Genomic DNA, 23,041 nt, shown 5'->3' on the forward strand with positions numbered 1-23,041 from the left:
CAGTTCTATGAATAACTTATTATTTCTTAATAGTCAGCAGACAGGCCCAGCTTGAGGTTTTTTTTTCATACTTAGATTTAGCTCCTGCCCAAATAGCTTATGCAAGCATTGAAGGCCCACAAGCCAACTTAGAGGTCATGGCATTGGGAATATTGCTTATAAACCTCAGCTAATTCTCTGTAGATCATATAGTGCCATCTATACCCATTTGTTGAAGTTAAGTTCTTTACAACAAATGTTTTCTAAAAATCTACTATGTGCTAGACATTTTGATAGATACCAACAATAAGAAAAATAATATACAGATCTTGCTTTCAAGACTAGTAACAAAAATCAGTTACTCAATGACTGAAGGTTAATACTTAGTGTGGCTCTTGGGTAGATTGAAGTACAAAACCAAAAAAAAGAGAGCTGACATGAATCCTAGTAAGATAAAATTGTACTGTATGCTGACTTATTTTTTATCCATTATTTATACAATAGATTCTTCATCGTGGAATTGTTAAAATTATTTGAAAATTAACAAGATGTTCTTTATAATTTTCATTTGTGTTTAGAGTCTTAAATGTTAAATGTTTGAGTTAGGCTTCTGATGTAGAGTTTTCCTCTGTAACAGGTCTCTAGACTTTGAATCAAAATTGCTCTAATAGTTTGTTTCCTTTTTTTTAGACCAGCCCAAATTTGAAGGATAATTTACCAGTGTGGTTCCACCAAAGCCCCCTAGGCCCCACTCCACACTGCAGTATAAGTTAAGGTCTTTCTGATAGCACCATATTGTGGAATGATATTTGTAAAGCTTAATTTTGCTGCGTAGGTTCCCAAACAAGCTGTGATCTGCATGAGAGCCAAGTAGGGAGCTAGTTCATTTGAAAAGAATTAAGATCCAGTTGAGAATTAGCTGATAAATTCAAAAAAATTGCTTAACCAAGTGAAGCACTTACAGGGCAGTGATTACTTGTAAGATTTTTATCCTTTATGTTTAATATTCATGAGCGCTGATCCACGCAAGAAGTCTTAGGAGCCTCCAAAAAATACTAATTAAATGAGAGTTGGGGTATTGTATCTGCTGTAGCTATTTTCCAACAGATTACATTGTAAAGAAGTTTACCCAGAATGAATGTTCCAACGCCTACTCAGTGTAATAGCAGGAGCAATTCTTCTTTAGAAATCCAAGCTCTGCATTTTCCAAGCTTGCAAAGCATAGCGGCTTGAATAAATCCAATAAGGCTTACCTTGTTTTGGGAAATATTTGCTGATTTTCACTGTGCAAAGACCCTAAGACTGATTTGAGTGATAACAAGGCTTGAACATCTGAAGAAGTCCTTAGAGTAGATGCTGACTCCTGTCCTATTCACAGGTCCAAGAAATTTTTTTAATCCCTTTTTTTTATTAATTTCACAAGGTAAATGTTCTGAATCATTTCTGCCTTGAAAAGGTTTGATGAACCATTAATATTAGCATCATTAAAAATAGTGAACTCATTCATCAATTGTGTATTTTAAGTTTTAAATCTAAATAACTTTTAACTTTCCTTTGGAAAGTTAGAGTGACAATGAAAATTAGTATTTCATGGTCTCTTGATTGAATCTGAGATTCAGTCATTAAGGAAGGATCATAATTTTCTTTTTATAATACAGCAATTGACTGTTTTCCATCACCATCAAAACTATATATATAGTCTCTGTCTCAGGTTCCTGACACAGAGCTACTAAAATCCTTGTAATTTTCTGAGCAAAAGGGGTGCTAGAAGCATTTTTTTTGTTACAATATTTGGTCTTAGTCCCTGGTTCCTGACAGGTGAGCTTCTAAGATCCTTGAAATCTCCTCAGTGGTAAGAGTATTTTTTGTATGCTAATGAGATTACTGGTGGCAGGGACCCCTGGATAACTTCAGATTGGAGGCTGGTCACCAGAAAGATTACAGCATGATTAGAGAGTTATAACTTTCAGCCCTACTCCTGACCTCCAGGGAGTGAAAAGGGGATGAAAATTGAGCCAATCATCAATAGCCAATGATTTAATCAATCATGTTTCTAAAAGAGGCATGATAAACAGAACCTCAATAGAAATGCTAAACAATGAGGTTTAGAGAGCTCTGAGGTTGATGAATGCATCCGAATGCTGGGAAGGTGGTGGGCCCCAACTCCATGGGACAGAAGCTCCTATTCTCAGGACTCTTTTGGACCTCACCCTATGTGCGTCTTCATCTAGCCATTTGTTTGAATCCTTATAATATCTCTTATCATAAACTAGTATATGTAAGTAAACGATTTCCCTGAGTTCTGTGAGCCATTATGACAAATTATCAAGTATGAGGAGAGGGTCACAGGAACTCCCAATTTATAGCCAAATCAGACAGAGGTGTGAGTAATTTGATGGTACACTACTTGCAATTGGCATCTGAAGTGGAGGGGGGCAGTCTTGTATGACTGAACCCATAAACTGTGGGGTCTGCACTAACTCCAGGTAGTTAGTTTCACTTGAATTAAATTATAGGACATGCATTTGGTGTCCAAAGAGTTGGAGAATTGGTTGCTGGTGTGGAAAAGCACATTTGGTGTCAGAAGTGTAGTGCGTAGAAAAGTAGTTTTTGTTGTTGTTGTTATTAGTAGGACATGTAGAACTAGATGGAGGACTCTTAAATAAGAGCAAATGAAAACTATGGAGATTAGTAAGATCCAGAATGTTTAACCGAGGTAGTCTAGTTTCAAAAATAATTCCCTTCCCAAGAAATCAAAAGTGATTGTGAATTTATGGATAAACAACAGTACAGCATGGAGATTTCCTAGACAAGGGCGTGGAGATTTCCTAGACAAGGATGATGACATTCTGTAGCCTATTAATCATGGATCTGGGAGTGCAATTATTTTGGGAAAAAAGGATCTCTGGCCCACAACAAGATTTGAGCCAGCAATTTCAGGGGGCATGTTGTAAAAAGAAAGAAGACTCTTCAGAATCAAAATTTAGGCTCAAGGATGCAATTTAATTGCCAATCTGGTTTGGCAATTTGTTAATGGGCTCACTGGGAATGTTTTAAGACTATAGATCAGTAAGAAGAGATGTCAAGGGAACAGAAAGAAAATACCAGATGGAGAACAAGGAATCTACGATGTAGTAAAGGTAATGACAGCTTAGTCTAAAAACTTGTTAAGAATCTTATCAATGTTCTTATTAACATTAACAGGCTTTGGAGGCTGTCCAAACTCTTATATTGAATGGAATTAGCCTGAAACAAGGAGAAAAGATGGGTATAAATTACAGCGACATGAAATAACGTTTTAAATATGTGTTGACAGATACCTGCAGTTATCACTTCAGCTATTTTCTGTTGGTTACTGTTGGCATAGTGAGTTCAATTCCATATATGAGGTGGTGTGGAGAGGACCTATGCTTCCAGGAGTTTTATTTTATTTTTTTATTATTTATTTTGAGATGGAGTCTCGCTCTGTCGCCCAGGCTGGAGTGCAGTGGTGTGATCTCGGGTCCCTGCAAGCTCCACCTCCCGGGTTCACGCCATTCTCCTGCCTCAGCCTCCTGAATAGCTGGGATTACAGGCGCTCGCCACCATGCCCGGCTAATTTTTTGTGTTTTTAGTAGAGACGGGGTTTCACCGTGTTAGCCAGGATGGTCTCGATCTCCTGACCTTGTGATCCGCCCGCCTCGGCCTCCCAAAGTGCTGGGATTACAGGCGTGAGCCACTGCGCCCGGCCCAGGAGTTTTATTTATTATTGTGGCTTTTCTCTATTATTTTTATGTGACCTAAATTATGTGACATGTTGGCAGCAATTCATCTCTGCTCTTACAGAGTATATGCCTATGGCGTTTGATAGATAATGTGGTTAAAGGTCTAGAAATCTTCATTTTCCTTATGAACTTATGCTTGTCAGCCACCCACACATATCTCTATTTTTAGTCATCCCAGAACTGGGACTGTTTCTCCATGAACAGCTGACCTTTGTTGCCTTTGTTCACAGTTTTAGCTGACTTAATGCATATTTGAGAACTCATTTCCCCAGAGTTTCAACCTGAAACCAGAGGCTCAGACAAGGAGATTCTACTTCCGAGAGACCAGGAGTCTTGAAGAGAGGACCATGTCTGGTCTAAAAAAAAAACGAAAAAGTTTAGCATCAAGAGGAGTGGACACAAATAGGGGATAAATAACAGGAGAGGACCGCCCCCCTTGAGATCAGGCCTAACAAATTGAATCAAATATAACCTCCACCGTTCACACAATGTGTGCATCTAACTCCATTTTTAGTGCTTTTCCTCCTCACTCCTTTTCTGCTACCTTTCTTACAGGGCCTTTTTAGGCATTTCCATTTGTGGTCAGTATTTTATGGCTCTATGCTGAACTAAACAAATACCACAGTTTGCCCACTGGAACATAGTTCATCCCCTTTATTCCATCACTTTGTAGAATAGTCATGTAATCGGACTGAGAGTAACTCTCTCATTTCCCCTCCTTCCATTGCCCTACTTCATTTCTTCAAGCACTTGAATGATTTTAAATCTTTCTCTAACCATTTCCTGCTGTAGGTTATTATTTCACCAGGGCAAGCAACTCAAGCAAGTCAAAATATTGCTTTCATCTTATATCACTGCCCTGTTTAAAAATTACCTACAAAATTTAGTTGTTTTTTTTTTTTTTAAACTTAGACTTCTATTTTCTATTAAAGCATCTTTCTAGTTTTTTCTTTTCCTACCTCTGTGGTTCTCTGATCTGGCTGGTAAAAATCTCCTGGACAACTTTTAAAAAGTAGCAAGGCCAGGGCCCCACCTCTAAAGTTTTTGGTGTAAGTGGCCCAGGGTATGGCCAGGAGATTAGAAAATTTTTCCTTGCTTTTAACTCCTCAGGTATTTTTAACACACAGAGCCAGGCTTGAGAGCCACTTATCTATACCAGTGGTTCCCAAAGTGTAGTTCCCAACTATCATCTGCATCACCTGGGAACTTGTTAGAAATGCGAATTATTGAACCCCACCCCAGATTTACTAACTCTGAGAAACTCTGGGGGTGAGACCCAGCAATCTGTGTTTTAACAAGCTCTCCAGGTGATTCTCATGTACTTCAAAGTTGTGCGGCCCAATATGGTAGCCACAATGCTACCAAAGTTGTGCTACCACAATATGGTAGCCCAGTATGGTAGTTGTGTGTGGCTATTGAAAACTTCAAATGTGGCTAGTCCAAATTGAAATGTGCTGTAATGTAAAGTACACACTGGATTTCAAAGGCCTCACACAAAACTAGAATATAAAAATCACATGAATAATATTTAATTACATATGAAGATAATATATTGGGTATTTAAATCAAACAAAATATATTACTAAAATGAATGTCACCTATTTCTTTTTACTTTTTAAATATGTCTGCTAGAAAATTTGAAATTACATATTTGGCTTGCATTACATTTCTGTTGGACAGCACTAAAGTCTGATTGCACTGATCTATGCAGTCACTATTTTCTCTACTGTTGGGAACAGGCCCCCCAAATCTGGCCATAAACTGGCCCCAAAACTGGACATAAACGAAATCTCTGCAGCACTGTGACATGTTCGTGATGGCCATGATGCCCAAACTGAAGGTTGTGGGTTTACCGGAATGAGGGCGAGGAACACCTGGCCCACCGAGGGTGGAAAACCGCTTAAAGGCGTTCCTAAATCACAAACAATAGCATGGGCAATCTGTGCCTTAAGGACATGCTCCTGCTGCAGATAACTAGCCAGAGCCCATCCCTTTATTTCAGCCCATCCCTTTGTTTCCTGTAAGGAATACTTTTAGTAAATCTATAATCTATAGAAACAATGCTAATCACTGATTTGCTGTCGGTAAATATGTGCGTAAATTTCTGTTCGAGGCTCTCAGCTCTGAAGGCTGTGAGACCCCTGATTTCCCACTCCACATGCTGTATTTCTGTGTGTGTGTCTTTAATTCCTCTAGCGCCACTGGGTTAGGGTCTCCATGACGGAGCTGGTCTCGGCACTATACAGACTTTTTTTCCACAGTGGCTTAAGCAGAACACATTTAGCATTTCTGATTCCATACCTCTGGACCTTTCATGTATCATCTTCTTCACTAGATGGTCCTTCCTACCTCTCCACACTTGTCCCACTGTGGCTGGTTCTTTTAGGCTCAACCTTTATATCTTCTTATTTCAGAAGTATTTCTTAGCCACTCCAGCCTCTGGTGACACCCTCTCCCCCCCCTTTTTTTTTGTAGTTCCTGATTCCAGAAAGTAAGAGACATTCGGAAAGGAAACTATTGTGATTAGAGAACTCATGGAAAGGAGCATGTGTGCTCAATATTCCAGAATGCTAGAATCATTGAAGGGTAGAAGAGGAGAGGAACAGACAGACCTAGTGAGATCAGTAGCTCCTGGACATCAGAGGCCATTTCCTCTCCCTTAGGCATCCCTCATAGTATAGTATGATGTATGTCCCACAAGGTGGGCACCCAATACATATGAGTGGCTGATGAAGATGATGGACCTTAAAGGCTAGAGTGAGGGAGGACAACTCCTAGACAAGTGGACAGATGCCACAGGATCTAGAGTCTCTTTTAGAAAAATCTCCCCATGTCTCCATCTTACTGAGATGGTCACCATGAAAGTTGCCAGATCAATTGTCTTTAGTCACTTATAGAGATCAAACTATCTACTTGGTGCTTTTGTAATGATGAGAATTGACATGGCAGCAGGGAGAGCTTTTCATTATAGTTCATGTGATATTTTATGGATTTTTTCCTATTACCTATGTTTTATCTTGTATCTGGCATAATTTTGCTTAAAGGATGGGAGATAGACTAGATGACCTCAAGACACTACTTTCTGCTGGGGAGTCTACTGCCTACATCACAGAAGGCAGACTGGTAGCATTGGAAGGAGAGGCAATCCCCTTTCTAATCTATTTAAAATATAACCATACTTTCCCTTCCCAATATTCTTCCTCTACTTTTCCAGTACTCTTTCTTGTAATTTACCACCATGATAAAACATTATTATGAAAGAGGAGTTTGTAAAGTGAAAAAATAAAAAAACACACTATGTTTCTCCCTATGTGTGAATTACTTGCTACCTGATATAGTTTGGATATTTGCCCTGCCCAAATCTCATGTTGAATTGTAATCCCCAGTGCTGGAGGTGGGACCTGGTGGGAGGTGTTTGGATCATGGAGCAGACCCTCATGGCTTGGTGCTGTCTTTGCAAAGGTGAGTGAGTTCTCAGGAGATCTGGTCGTTTAAATGTGTGTGGCACATCCCCACTACTTTCTCTCTCTTGCTCCTGCTCTGCCATGTGAGATACCTATTCTCGCTTCACCTTCCTCCCTGAGTAAAAGCTTCCTAAGGCCTCCCTAGAAGCAGATGCCAATACTGTGTATCCTGGACAGCCTGCAGAGCCATTGGCCAATTAAACCTCTTTTCTTATAAATTATCCAGTATCAGGCATTTTATTTTTTTGAGATGGAGTCTTGCTCTGTTGCCCAGGCTGGAGTGCAAGTGGCACGATCTGGGCTCGCTGCAACCTCTGCCTCCCGGGTTCAAGCAATTCTCCTTCCTCAGCCTCCCAAGTAGCTGGGACTACAGGCGTGTGACACCACGCCTGGCTAATTTTTTGTATTTTTAGTAGAGACGGAGTTTCACCATGTTAGCCAGGATGGTCTCGATCTCCTGACCTCGTGATCCCCCCAGTCTCGGGCATGTTTTAAAACAATGCAAGAATGGCCAAACACACTACCCTTCATACCACTCTTGTATGTGAATTCATTCTATTCCTTCTCTAATCATGCATTTTCAGAAAGTTAATGTTTAACATTTCCCAGAAAAGACCATTTAAACCACTAGACATTCCAGACACTTTAGCAGTTGCTTCAAGCACTTCAAAAAGTTCTCATATGAAAACATGGATTTGATCTTTGCAGGCTCCTCTGGGGGACAAGCAGTACCTCCTGAATTGATCAGAACTTTCTGCCCCAGATCCTTTAATCTTCATTATAGGAAAAGAAATATCTACTTGCAAATACTTTTTGAGGCTCAAATGGTGATGTTCTAAATTCAATTAAGATATATGAATCCCAAGACAACGAAGTACCTGAGTATGGTATTATGAAGTTATAAATTACCAATTTCTCATCACCACCTTGAAAAGCAAGTTTAAAAAATGAACCTACTTGCAAATGAACCTGTAAAATACCACCAGCCAAGCATGGTATTGGAATAAAGCATTTCATCAAAATGTCCATAGATCATTTCTTCTAGATGAGTATCTTGCAGATTGTCACACAGTGCACATTTTTATAGCCAATTTGGAGAGAAAATGTTTTTTATATATATATATTTATGTGATAAGAGTCAATGGAATCAATAAAAAAATACAAATCAGTAGATTTAAAATACAGAAATCAATTTTAAATGGGGAATGAAAGATAAAAAAGGTAAGTTATTTTGTTTCCAAAAACCTGTGTAGTCTGTGGTCTATTTTACTTTTCATAATTTTTTTTACTCAGCTGTCATTTTGGTTTCCATTTCCTAGGAATCATCTAATCTAATGCTGTTGCCAAAGTTGTGTTGCTGATGCAGGTTTTCAAGGGCAAGAGTGGCATTGTCAGATTTCTTATTCCTGACGATTGAATATTATTAGCCCCACCCCCCACTCACAATTTGCTGTGTGAAAAGAAAATTAAAAGCTTGGGACCCCAATTCACTGTGCCAAAAGGAAAAAATATTAAGCTGAAAGCCGAGTCATGCAAGAAGCTGCCTTTCCTTTTGTTCCTAAGCAGATAGCTTCAGATAAAAGGTTAAAAAATCTCCATGGGTAGCTGCTCTAGGTTCACCTTATCTTCCATAGAGCACTAATTTACTGAGTGCCAGAGGAATACATGACTATTACTCTACCTGCTCCTTTTCTCTTGCAATGTAGATTTAGTAATGTATCCATACCCTCCCGTTTACCCTTTTTTCCCAGGCTGCTTTTCCCCTTTAAATATTAAAGCCCTCAAAATCATCTTTGGAGAAAGGCACAGACCACAGACTGGTTCTATAATTCTGTGTTTGTTTGCTCCCAGGCATTGTCCTTAACGTTGGCAAAACAAACTTCTAAATTGATTGAGACCTGTCTCAGATACTTTTTGGTTGACAGCTGTAAGCAGAATTTTACTTCTTTAGAAAGTAGAAAAGGTAAAGAGTTAGAGGAGACATCTATATATCCTCAGAACGCCCATCAGGCATTAATAAGAACTGTACGTTATATATTTTGAAATGTGAACAAGATCTACTCCCTATACATAGCAACAGTTGGGATTGCAAACTGTCCAGCAAGCCAAGAATTGAGCTTGATTTGGGGAGCTGTCACTTCAGAGACTCAGGGTCCTAATCAGCTTTTCTTCCCCCGATTCTGAGTCACTACATGCAGACAGTCTGATTATCTGAATTCTCTAGTTTCAGACAGTGGAGTTACAGGTTGACCTTTCTAGTAGGAGCTGCCCTCAGTTCCTCTAGTGGGCACTCACTTAACTTCCTGTTGGCCCTGAGATCTGTTCCCAAAGCTTCCCCTACTCTGCTCTGAGTGATGGAAAAGTGTCTTCCAGAGGCTCTTGTGCTCACTGGTAGGTTTATCCAATAGGAGGCAAGATTAGGGTCAGGGGTTGGAAAGATGGCAGTCATATATTTTTTTTTCCTCCCACCCCCCCATTTTCATGGCATTTTCAGCAGCATCTCTTCCACAGTTCCAATTTCTGCAAAAAAGCACCTCTTCTTGTGGGTCCCAGCTCCCTGGGTAAGTGCCTGCCATGTCTCAATCCCACAGGTTGGCCTGGCTTCTGGGCTCTTGTAGTACCACCTGTTCTGCTGGTCTTGCCAGGCCTCGGAATGATAGCTACTTCCTGCTATTGCCAAACTCTGAGTGGCCTCACCTTTCCCTCTTGAGCTTCTTTGTTCTCCCATCAGCTGTTTCAGGAGGTACTCTAGTTTCTGTCTAGATCTTCCTAGTGGGTTGGTGCACTTATTACCCTGCTATAAGCTTTGATTGCTAAGGCCTCAAAACTGTCCCTTTGTTAAGACTTGCCGGGCAGGAGCTCACAGAGCAGGTGCAGCCAGTGATGATAAAGGTTATAAAATGTCAACTTCGTTTTGTCAAGGAGGGGATGATTTTGTGACATGTTTCATGTTCCAGATTCCTCCCCCTGTGGATCAGGCCAGGGACTGGGGTTTGCTTAAACCACATCTTTGCTTTGCTCTTTTCTTTTTCTTTTTTATTTTATTTTATTATTATTATTATACTTTAAGTTTTAGGGTACATGTGCACAATGTGCAGGTGAGTTACACATGTATACATGTGCCATGCTGGTGTGCTGCACCCATTAACTCATCATTTAGCATTAGGTATATCTCCTAATGCTATCCCTCCCCCCTCCCCCCATCCCACGACAGTCCCCAGAGTGTGATGTTCCCCTTCCTGTGTCCATGTGTGCTCAGTGTTCAATTCCCACCTATGAGTGAGAACATGTGGTGTTTGGTTTTTTGTCCTTGCGATAGTTTACTAAGAATGATGATTTCCAATTTCATCCATGTCCCTACAAAGGACATGAACTCATCATTTTTTATGGCTGCATAGTATTCCATGGTGTATATGTGCCACATTTTCTTAATCCAGTCTATCATTGTTGGACATTTGGGTTGGTTCCAAGTCTTTGCTATTGTGAATAGTGCCGCAATAAACATATGTGTGCCTGTGTCTTTATAGCAGCATGATTTATAGTCCTTTGGGTATATACCCAGTAATGAGATGGCTGGGTCAAATGGTATTTCTAGTCCTAGATCCCTGAGGAATCGCCACACTGACTTCCACAATGGTTGAACTAGTTTACAGTCCCACCAACAGTGTAAAAGTGTTCCTATTTCTTCACATCCTCTCCAGCACCTGTTGTTTCCTGACTTTTTCATGATTGCCATTCTAACTGGTGTGAGATGGTATCTCATTGTGGTTTTGATTTGCATTTCTCTGATGGCCAGTGATAGTGAGTATTTTCTCATGTGTTTTTTGGCTGCATAAATGTCTTCTTTTGAGAAGTGTCTGTTCATATCCTTCACCCACTTTTTGATGGGGTTGTTTGTTTTTTTCTTGTAAATTTGTTTGAGTTCATTGTAGGCTAGCCATATGTAGAAAGCTGAAACTGGGTCCCTTCCTTACACCTTATACAAAAATTAATTCAAGATGGATTAAAGACTTAAATGTTAAACCTAAAACCATAAAAACTAGAAGAAAACCTAGGCATTATCATTCAGGACATAGGCATGGGCAAGGACTTCATGTCTAAAACACCAAAAGCAATGACAACAAAAGCCAAAATTGACAAATGGGATCTAATTAAACTAAAGAGCTTCTGCACAGCAAAAGAAACTACCATCAGAGTGAACAGGCAACCTACAAAACGGGAGAAAATTTTCGCAACCTACTCATCTGACAAAGGGCTTTGCTCTTTTCTTTATCCTGCTTTAGTGCTCCTCCACAAGCTCTTCCTAAAGAAAGTCACATGCACACAAATCCTTGTCTCACGCTGTCCTTTCTAAGGAATCTGAACTCAGGAAGCTGTGTAACCACATCCATCTTTTTGAAAGTCTTAGAGTGATTAGTGTTTTCCTGGCTGTATCCTGAATGATGCAGAAATCTAAAGTGACTCTCAGCACCTTGATTCCCAGAGAAAAACTACAATGATAATATCTGGCAGGGTGTCCTGGTACAAATACAATTTCTTTTTATATTTTTTAATTGGAAAAATAATTGTGTTAATTTATAATCTTTTTTATTATACTTGAAGTTCTGGGGTACATGTGCACAACGTGCAGGTTTGTTACATAGGTATACATGTGTCATGTTTGTTTGCTGCACCCATCAAATCGTCATTTACATTGGGTATTTCTCCTAATGCTATCCCTCCTCCAGCCCCCCACCCCACAACAGGCCCTGGTGTGTGATGTTCCCCTCCCTGTGTCCATGTGTTCTCATTGTTCAACTCCCACTTATGAGTGAGAACATGCGGTGTTTGGTTTTCTGTACTTATGATAGTTTGCTGAGAATGATGGTTTCCAGCTTCATCCATGTCTCTTCAAAGGACATGAACTCATCCTTTTTTATGGCTGCATATTACTCCATGGTGTATATGTGCCACATTTTCTTTATCCAGTCTATTATTGATGGGTATTTGGGTTGGTTCCAAGTCTTTGCTCTTGTGAATAGTGCCGCAATAAACATATGTGTGCATGTGTCTTTATAGTAGCATGATTTATAATCCTTTGTGTATATACCCAGTAATGGGATGGCTGGGTCAAATGGTATTTCTAGTTTTAGATCCTTGAGGAATCGCCACAGTGTCTTCCACAATGGTTGAACTAATTTACACTCCCACCAACAGTGTAAAAGCGTTCCTATTTCTTCACATCCTCTCCAGCATCTGTTGTTTCCTGGCTTTTTAATGATCGCCATTCTAACTGGAGTGAGATGGTATCTCATTGTGGTTTTGATTTGCATTTCTCTAATGACCAGTGATAATGAGCATTTCTTCATATGTCTGTTGGCTGCATAAATGTATTTTTTTGGGAAGTGTCTGTTCATATCTTTTGCCCACTTTTTGATGGGGTTGTTTGATTTTTTCTTGTAAATTTGTTTAAGTTCTTTGTAGATTCTTGATATTAGCCCTTTTTCAGATGGATAGATTGCAAAAATTTTCTCCCATTCTTTAGGTTGCCTGTTCACTCTGCTGATAGTTTCTTTTGCTGTGCAGAAGCTCTTTAGTTTAATTAGATCCCATTTGTCTATTTCAGCTTTTGTTGTCATTGCTTTTGGTGTTTTAGTCATGAAGTCTTTGCCCATGCCTATGTCCTGAATGGTATTGCCTAGGTTTTCTTCTAGGGTTTTTATGGTTTTAGGTCTTACATTTAAGTCTTTAATCCATCCTGAGTTAATTTTTGTATAAGGTATAAGGAAGGGATCCAGTTTCAGCTTTCTACATATGGCTAGCCAGTTTTCCCAGCACCATTTATTAAGTAGGAAATTCTATCCCCATTTCTTGTTTTTGTCAGGTTTGTCAAAGATCAGATGGTTGTATATATGTGGTGTCATTTCTGAGGCCTCTGTTCTGTTCCATTGGTCTATATATCTGTTTTGGTACAAGTACCATGCTGTTTTGGTTACTGTAGCCTTGCAGTTTAGTTTGAAATCCACTCTGAAGTTATTTTAAGTTCTGGGATACATGTGCAGAACGTGCATGTTTGTTACATAGGTATACATATGCCATGGTGGTTGGCTGCACCCATCAACCCATCCCATGCAGTAGGTATTTATCCTAATAAAGGAGCAGAAAACCAAACACTGCATGTTCTCACTCATAAGTGGGAGTTGAACAATGAGAACACGTGGACACAAGGAGGGGAATATCACACCTAAGGGCCTCTCACGCGGTGGGGGCAAGGGATAGGGAGAGCATTAGTACAAATACAATTTCTATCCATTATTCATTTGATCGTCTTCATCCTCCTCTAAGGTGCAGCTTCTCATCGGTTTCTCCAACTTCGGTGGTTTTCTCTTAGTTTCTTGAGCACAGTATATTTCTTTCTATCTCATGTTAGCTCCCAAATGCTCTTCTTGCTGGAGTGAAGGTTAGAGATATGAAGTGACTTGTGTACAAGGCAACTAATCCAGGATATAGAACTGGGCCAATAAAGACTTTCTGAGCCCCAAAACAGTTAAGCTTTCTGTTACCCCACATCCTTCCAATTAGACGCAGCCAGACACAAAATTCTTTTTAAGGAGGAAATTAACACAATAAAGTATACAGACCCTTAAGATTGTGTTGCTAATCCCTGTGCTTGTGTTGAGATGTAAATCATCTCTGCTTGATGCCCATTTAGAGACGTTAGATCCTTCTGACAGGAACAGCTGGGATCATGATAAAACTGGGCCTCCTAGAAATAATTCTCTTTGTCATCTTTACATTCTCCCCCAGGCAAGAGAAGATATCCACCAATTCAATTCTGGGGGGAGTCCTAACAAGTGAGCTGCTGTGTGTAGTGAGCATTCGTGCCCTGATGACACAGTTGGCCCACTGTCTTCCTCTCCACCATGTTCCTCCTTACTTTCAACTGCAAATGGATGACTCAATGCTCTTTCCCTTCAGAGTTCTTCAATTTCTGTAACTCCCTTGACTTTCATATGTGCTTAACTTTGTGATGATTTAAAAGTCTCCTCCTTTGAGATATCAAACTCCAATAATTTACCTCAAACCACAACTTATCATTCCAGCTTTTACTCCATCACCCTACCATACTTGTTAGCCTCATAAAAAGTTATATTTCAATGATTGCTTCATTCTCTTCCAATTCCTCAGCTATTTGTCATCTTCACTTTCTTCCTTACCTTGCTTAGACTTCATGATCTACGGTGTTTAAATATAGAGAACACCATAATCTGTGGAGTTGAACAAGTGTCTTGACAATAATTTCAATTCTCATACCCTTTCTGCCTCTTTACCCTCAGGGCGTTGTTCTAACCTAAACCTATATATCTAGTTTCTCTTTTCAGCTTCTATATACAGCTGAATGCGTATTGCTTGAGGACATCAGTACTCACTCTCTTACTCTCCTCTCTTACTCTTATTTCACTTGGACAAGTGCAATTCTTAAATATGAACTTACCTAAAACATATACACCCTCATTCATCATTTCCAAACCAATCCAGATAAAATGTCTCCTCCCATGAATTCATGTATCATGAACATTTTAAAATTCTATTTTATGAATATTAGAATGTGGGACATGATAGACAATAATTGTTCCATTTAATGACTCACCATCTTTTGTATATTATTCTGTAGCTGGTATATTTATTTATATCTATATTAAATTGTGAATTTCTTGAAAACAAGAATTGTTTCTTAGTCATCTTTAATTCACTGTACCTGGCAATGTCTGAAATATAGTTGGTGTTTGTAAAAAAGGTGAGAGGAAAATGAATACCTTGGTGACATGGATCATGTTTATGCATTTAAATAATTTTTAATAAATGATTTTTTAGCTGTGATGATAAATGAATGTCTAAGTGAGAAAACCAGCAATGTGACAAGTCCAAGTGTACATTATTTCAAATAAATGAATTCTGAATTATTTTACTACAGAAGTAATTTATGTAATTATTTTCAGCTCAAATTTAATTCATCAGAAAGCTAATTAGATGATTTCTAGCCTAGAGAATGGATAGTCTGAGAGCCCCACGTTTTCTTTTGCCCAGGTTCCATTTAACTTGATAGAATTAAAGATAACTGATTATGCACAGACACAAGTTCTCATTTTGAAATTGGCTGTCTTTTTCTCTTTGGCAATTTAGTTTGGTGCTTATATAGTTTCCTTTACAGTACCCTGCTCTCTCTCTCTCTTTTTCTTTCTCTGTCTCTCTCTCTCTCTCTCTCTCTGTGTGTGTATGTGTGTGTGTGTGTGTGTGTATTTTCTAGTTATCATAACAGAGACCATCACAGAATCACAACTCCTACCTTCCTAATCCATTATGTCAGTCTACTTATTGCTGGCCATTTCCCACTCATGGTAATACACACACATGCACATGCACATTAAAGTATGGTATAGATAATAAAATAAAGATTCTAAAGCATTTATAACTGTCTTCAATGCAAACTTTCCCAGTACTTTCTACATTTAAATAAACCATATTGAAACCTCCAAATACTACATTTGCTTACCTGAGGTTTCCAGGCCACTTAATACATGTTCTTTGGGATTCTGACTTTGATTGCAGCAAAAGAATCTCTCTGTAAACTCCTACTTTACCACAAGCCTCTAAAGAATGCCAGATGAAAGCATACCTCTCCTTTCGTCTTGTCATAAAAATCCACATTTCTGGTTACTCACAAATTAAGAAACCATGATCTTAGTACAAAGGCTCTTGCAAATTCCCTGACACAGTCAAACTGTGGTTCTTCAGATGTATAGGTTATATATGTCTGAGTTTTTTGTGGTTTGTTATTCTAGGTTGAATTTTCCCTTTTGCCCTGAATAGCTCTGGATCATCTCCTCTTTTGTTGTTTGGGTGTGGTAAGGGTTTACTAATGTTAAAAACATTAACCATAAAATAAGATATACCTAAATAAAACATATTTAGGGAGTTAACTATGTTGCCCCCAAATCATATAAGATAGCCAAGACCAAAAGTAATTGTTTGGTGCATGGCCGAGATCCCCCTTCACGATGCAGGCTGTAAGCATTCATTTTCTTAATTTCAAGGATTGGGACCTGCTGAGTCTTTCCTTTGGAGATGGCCTTGGGCCAAAGAGCTGTTTTGCCCAATATTATAAACCCTTTCTCACAGCAGCCCATATGCAATGACTCCAAAGTGGGATGTTACAAAATGCACCTCTCATCTTTTTTTGAAATGGGAGAGTTCCTTGGCTGCCCTCGAAGGAAGTGTGACAGGGGCATGGCTCTTTACTTGGCCACCATGAGCTCAAACCCCTTACAGGAGGGGGAGCATTCAGACAGGCAGGTGCAGAAACCAGGGCAAGCACTTCTGGGCTCTGGCCCCACAGCAGCATCTAGGGGTGGGTGCTTGTGACTCCTGAAGCCCCAGTGTAACAGTGCTCTTTTAGCTCTGCTGTCCACAGACAGCTTAAGTTTTAACCAGCTCAGTGCCCCATTGGTACCTGGGCCTTTGTCTAGCGTCCAGGAAGAATCAGGTTACACACGGACTTGAAGAGTGGTAAATGCAAGGGTTTTATTGAGTGTTGGAGGTGGCTTTCAGTGGGATAAATGGGGAGTTGGAAGGGGGATGGAGTGGGAAGATGATCTTCCCTGGAGTTCGGCTCTTCTGTGGCCAAACTGCTCTCTTACCATCCCCAGCTGGACTCCTCTTGATGTTCAGATGCCCCTTTTCTTCTCTCCTTCTCTGCCATGCAGTTCTTCTGCTCCTCGGCTCTTCTGCTCATCGCCTCATGGAGCAGGAGGTTTGGGGTTTATATGGGTATGGGATACGGGGTATTGTAGGCCAAAAGGCAACGTTTTGGGCACAAAACCAGGAATGCTTGTTCCCATTTAGGGCCGCAGGTTTCCAGCCTTTAGAGTGGGGCCTTTGCTGGGGAACTGCCCTCTTCTACTCGGTATTTCCCTGTCTCCTGTCTGTATCACTTTCTCCAATTTGGAGAAGTTATTCCAGCATTAGAGCTCCCCAGGTAATGAGTTTAGACTTCTATTGCAACTGTTTGTATTTTAATTTATCCCTGTCTGCAACGTTATTTTCTTTACTCTCTTAGGCATTGTTCCTGAGAGTAGCTTCAATAAGCCACGTGGATGCAATTATCCAGCTCAGGGGTTGTTTCTTATGGAATCCAACCTATGACTGTTGACGCCAGGAGTGGTCCTGGGAAGGAGACTCTGAAAATTTTGGAGCTGGCTGGGAATAAGAGTCCTGTCGCTGTTGGTAGGTAGAATATGGTTAGCCACTGTCCTGCAATTATTAAAACTCTCATAGGTGATAAATTGATGTGGGAATGGGCAGGTGAAATATCTCAGTCCTTGGAAAGGTAGAAGGAGCATAGCAATTACAAGAAAAGGTGAATCAAATGGCTCATTCCATCAATGCATTGGAGGATAATAAACAGCTAAGGGAGACTAATGATCAATTTAAGGCAAAATATGAAAGTTAGTTTTGGTGGCAAAAAAAAATCTTTTTCTACTATTGGAAAGGGGAGAAAAATTTGAAGAGTTAATTATAAGAGTAGTGGATCTCTTGAAAAAGTTGAATTCTCTATCCTGGCCAGTCAAGTCTGTTATGTTAAGGTCAGCACCTGGTTAGGAAGGAGTGAGACTTTGAGACTGTCATGGTGACCTCTGAGCTGAGGCACTAAAAACACCTTGAAACCCCAGGTTTTTCTGAATTCACTGCTACTGCATTAGTGACCCAATTTTCTCCACTAAAAATTAGCATTCCCTCTTTGTTGAAAAAAATTCAGAAGCCTTTGTTTTACAAAGCAACATGTACCTTCCTTCCCTCAAATCTACTTCCACTTTTTCTCCTGGTCACAGGACAAGAAAAAAAAAAACGAGTCAGGAGAACACAATCTGGTCTGGGAATCTCAGGGCCTGCTAATGGAGGAAAGGGACTATTGTAAAACCTGGAAAATATGTACTATCAGGAGTTGGGAGAGGATGGGTACTGGATCTTGAGGATGGTGGATCAAGTGGGGAGAGAATAAAAGGTTGGATAAGGGAGAATTTGCTGATATAGGACCACACTCCAGTGATACAGAATACAACACACTGGCAAGGACCCTGAAGATCAATACCAATATGCTAGTCATTGACTTTCAGAAGCTTGGAAAAACTGATGTTAGAAATTGTAGAACTGTCATGCAAATAGTGGAAAGAGATCAAAGGCTTAGAGGAGTGGCTTGCTAGAGTGGATATAGTGCATAAGGATCAAAATACCTACCAGCTGACTATGTTCTGTGGGAGCACCCAGAGAACACCATTTAGCAATACGATAAGAAATATGCAGGTGAGAGGGGTCCCAGCATCATTGCAAAACTCAGTAGTGTCTTTCAGGAGAAGACCAGCGCTAACTTCCTTACAGCAACGGGGATGATTAAATCCCAACATTAAAAACAAACAAACAAGCAAGCAAACAAAAAACAGGTGGTGGCATTTAATGGTCAGAAATTGTGAGTGTAATTATTTTAATGGACTGTCAGCCAGGGTCTGGCCAGTGACGAGCTTTGAAGATGGTTAACAGAACGTGTATCCTTAGGGCAGCCAACAAGCATCACTCAATGTGTGCAATCAAAAGAAATCAAGGTGGGCCAGGAGCAGTGGCTAACGCCTGTAATCCCAGCACTTTGGGAGTCTGAGACAGGTGGATCATTTGAGGTCAGGAGTTTGAGATCAGCCTGGCCAATATGATGAAACCCTGTCTATACTAAAAATACAGGGTTGGGAGCAGTGGCTCACGCCTGTAATCCCAGCACTTTGGGAGGCTGAGGCAGGTGGATCCCGAGGTCAAGAGATGGAGACCATCCTGGCCAACATGATGAAACCTCATCTCTACTAAAAATACAAAAATTAGCTGGGTATGGTGGTGCATGCCTGTATTCCCAGTTACTCAGGAGGCTGAGGCAGGAGAAACTCTTGAACCAGGGGAGTGGAAGTTGCAGTGAGCCAAGATTGTGTCACTGCACTCCAGCCTGGTGACAGACCAAGACTCCATCTCCAAAAAAACAAACACAAAAATAAAAACAAAAACAAAAAAACCAGAAAAACAAAAATTAGCTGGGCGTGGTGGCAGCCACCTATTATCCCAGCTACTCAGGAGGCTGAGGCAGGAGAATGGTTTGAACCTGGGAGGTGGAGGTTGTGGTGAGCCAAGATTATGCCACTGCACTCTAGCCTGCATGACAGAGTGAGACTTTGTCTCAAAATTTAAAAATGATAATAATAATAAAAAAAAGAAATCAAGGTGGAATGATCAGGAGCTTGAGGAAGCTGTCACAATAAAAGGTCATATTTCTTTGTTCTATTTTCAAACTGAAGCCAATTTTCTGACCCAGAAGTCATTGACTGTGAGAGAGACTGGGTTCCCATAAAGAAAGGCCCTGAAATACCACTGCAAGCAAATATGGTAATAATTCCCTCAGTTCTTTCTCAAAGGGACCTATGACAATTTATTTGGGTAAACTTATATACCAGGGGAAAAAACAACTCATTTGAATGATGCGAATATGGGACTTGAGTTAACATTCATACGCAGGGACCTAAAGTGTTGTCATGGCCTCTGTGTTAGAGTAGGGGCATAGAGGAGCCAAGTAATAAATGGAGTCCTATCACAGGTCTGGTTCACACAGTGGCACCACATACCTACCCATTGGTAAATTCATCAGTTCCCAAGTGTACAAGTGGAGTGGACACACAATGTAATTGTAAGAATCCTAATATTGAGGCCTTGGACTCAATATTGGGTAAGAAGTATTTAAGCTGGAAGACTAAGTAGAAGCCACTGAAACTGCCCACATTCGACAATATCATGTCAAAAACAATGTTGTGGTTCAAGAAGAAAGGCAGAGATTAGTGCCATCTTAAAGACATAATGTTATCTGTGGTAGAGAGAGATACCACATGAAATTTCTGGCAAGCCCTACTAGGAAAATCACCATGACTTTCCCAGGGTTCTAGAACAAGGTCATGCCTCTTGCAGCAGAGTATTATACATCTTTTCAAAACATTTCCTGATGTGCTACTTTGTTCTGATAGAGACAGAGCATCTGACTTTGGAATATCAAATGACTGTGTGGCCAGAACTGTCCATCATCAGCTGAGTTTTAATCAGTTCATAAATTCAGAAGAGTAGACGATCCAAGAAGCATTGCATCCTGCAGTGAGAATGTACATCCAGGACTGGACCTGAGGAGGGCTGTACAGCACAATAAGCTGCAAGTGCAGGTGGCCAGACCCTTTTGTTATTCATCACAGTTGCACTTGTACTTCTCCCTTAGCTCCCATCTGTAGCTTTTTGACCAGCTTATGGAGAAGAAAAAAGGCTAAGCTTAATTCATGGGTGGGTATTCTCCATGTTTAAGTACAAACTGAAAATGAGCTGCTGCTTTATTACAATCCCACTCAGCAGGGCCATGAAAGAAAGCAATGAGTAAAGATTTTCTCATGGGCAGAGTTTCAGGCATTGTACCAGGACATATACTTTGCATGGAAAGAAAAATTGCCCAAGATAAGAATATACAGAAATTTCTGAGCAGTGGCAATTAGCTTGACTGCTTGGTCAGAGATTGGAAAGGAAAAAATGGAAATCTTGGCGGCAAGGAAGTCTGGGGAAGAGGCATGTGATGGACCTATTGGAGTAAGTACAAATTTGAAAAGTTTCTATGTAATTATTAATGCCTACCAGAAAGCATTTATCATGAAAACAGCACTGAACTCAAGTGGACAGAATGACTGTGTCTGCTGCTGGCTGACATGTGACAGCCAACCTCTGTCATCAGCTACCACGGTGCTGGTACAATGAATGCACGAAGAGACTATCAGGGATGAAAACTATTCATGGGTCCTACCAGCATCATAGACTGATAACCACTATGGCTAACTACCACTGCTATCAGATATTCAACTAGCCTGCATCAGAGAACGATACTAAAGCCTGATAGGATGCCATCTTTCAAGGATACTTACCAGTCACTTGGTGCCAAGTTGATTATATCCTCGAAGAGGCAGCAATTCATTTTTACTGGAATCAGCACATATTCTAGGTATGGGTTTTCATTTGCCACTTGTGGAACCTCGACCATCTCCAATATCTGAAGGTTTACAGAATGCTTGATCCAGAGACATAGTATCCCACTTGACATTGTATCAGACTAAGGACCATTTTAAAGAAAGAAAAAAAGGTATGGCCGTGGACATATCACAATGAAGAATATTGTTCCCATAACAGACCATACTACCAAAAAGCTGCCAGTCTTACAGAGTGATGGAACTGCTTTTTGAAGGCATAGAGGCACAAGATTGGAGATAACACTCTGCAAAGTTGGGGTGCCATTCTCCAGGATGCAGGATACATCCTAAATCAGTGATCATTATCTAGTGTTATGTCCCTAGTAGACAGAAGTAAAGTTTTAGGGTGACCCCTTTTGCTATTACTCCTGGAGACCCACATGAAGAATTTATGCTTCTGACTCTGCAACAACGAGCTCTGCAGGTCTATCTAGCATTTCTATTCAGAGAAGATGAGTGCTTTTACTAGCAAGATTTTAAGCTCTATTTGCTTCTCAGTCAACCAGCACTTGAGATTTCATGTACAAAGACCAGGAAAAGAGTCACCATTCTGGCACAGAAAATGGACCCTGATCATTACAAGTATGTATCACTGCCATTATGTATTGGGGCAGGCAAGAATACATCTGGCATCCAGGTGGTCCACTGAGGTACTCCCTACCCAATATTCCACATAGTTCAAAAATTAGCAGTGAAAATTTTGTTTACACAGTTAGCTGAGGACTTACTGCAATATTCAAAATTTTTTAAAAAGTAGACCATCATAAGAAAAGGTGTTTTTTATGTGTTCATCATTCTTGCCTTTAAATCTGGAAGGTAGACAAGAAACTGAGAAGATAACGGATGGCAGAGACCCAGAGGCTTAGTTCTTAAATACATTTGTGCCACAGTTTCGCTGGCTTTCCTTTCTCTAGAGTGTGGATAAGCAGTAACCAAAACAAAGGAACAAAACTATAAGAAATCCATAAATAAGTAGAGAGTTTTCTGGCCTTTCCATGTGGGAGAGATGAGAGTTGATGAAAAAACACCAAAACAAAGCAAGCTTTGTGGCTTATTTCCCACAGATATCTGAGAGCAACCTTCTGCCAGGATTTGCCCTGCCCACAGGCGTTAGCATGGACTTGATGACTGCGGTGCGGCTTTCACTTTCTCAATTTTCCAGAGCTCATACTCCCCAAACTCCAGAGGAATAAGATGTAAGTATAATTGGTGACCATAGAGCCCATGATTCAAGTTAGTCAGACCTAATTATTTGAAAATATAACTTTCTCTGCCTTTTGTTTTCTAAAATTATTTGAAACTTGGTCAAGCAAAGGGTACATGGTGTTTCCTGCCATGTCAGGAAAACAAAAAACAAATACAACCCTATTGAGAAATCCTAATCATTCTACATAAGAGCAATTTAGTCTCTTTTTATTTTACTGTTAAAATCTATGTTTTGTGGAAATTCTGAAACTCATTTTATAAGACTAAATTAAATGGAGAATTTTGCTAGTCTCATTTATTGTTGAATCTTCACGCTAGGAAAGACTGGAGGCTCTGAGGGAAAGTTCATGCTGTTTTTATATCCATGTTGCTAAGGTGATTTTGTGGGATGAAAACACACTGGCAACTCTCCATTAATTTGTTTACAAAAGAATATGAATGAGTTTCACCTCCTACAGTCAGGAGCACTTCAGCTTCTGCTTAATTCTAGCAAACCATAAACCAACTAGCA

General features: G+C 40.1%; 1 long non-coding RNA gene across 1 annotated transcript in view; it reads left to right on the forward strand.

Annotated features, from left to right (window-relative positions):
* The window catches only part of LOC101126606 (uncharacterized), a 202,491-nt gene that overhangs the window by 93,163 nt on the left and 86,287 nt on the right, over positions 1–23,041 (forward strand). The window contains exons 3-4 of the long non-coding RNA XR_008678267.2: positions 17,304–17,470; positions 22,389–22,520. This is a non-coding gene — a long non-coding RNA (uncharacterized lncRNA). The remainder of the gene's footprint in view (positions 1–17,303; positions 17,471–22,388; positions 22,521–23,041) is intronic.

Source organism: Gorilla gorilla, chromosome 2 (assembly GCF_029281585.2).
Source record: "Gorilla gorilla gorilla isolate KB3781 chromosome 2, NHGRI_mGorGor1-v2.1_pri, whole genome shotgun sequence".
NCBI lineage: Eukaryota > Metazoa > Chordata > Mammalia > Primates > Hominidae > Gorilla > Gorilla gorilla.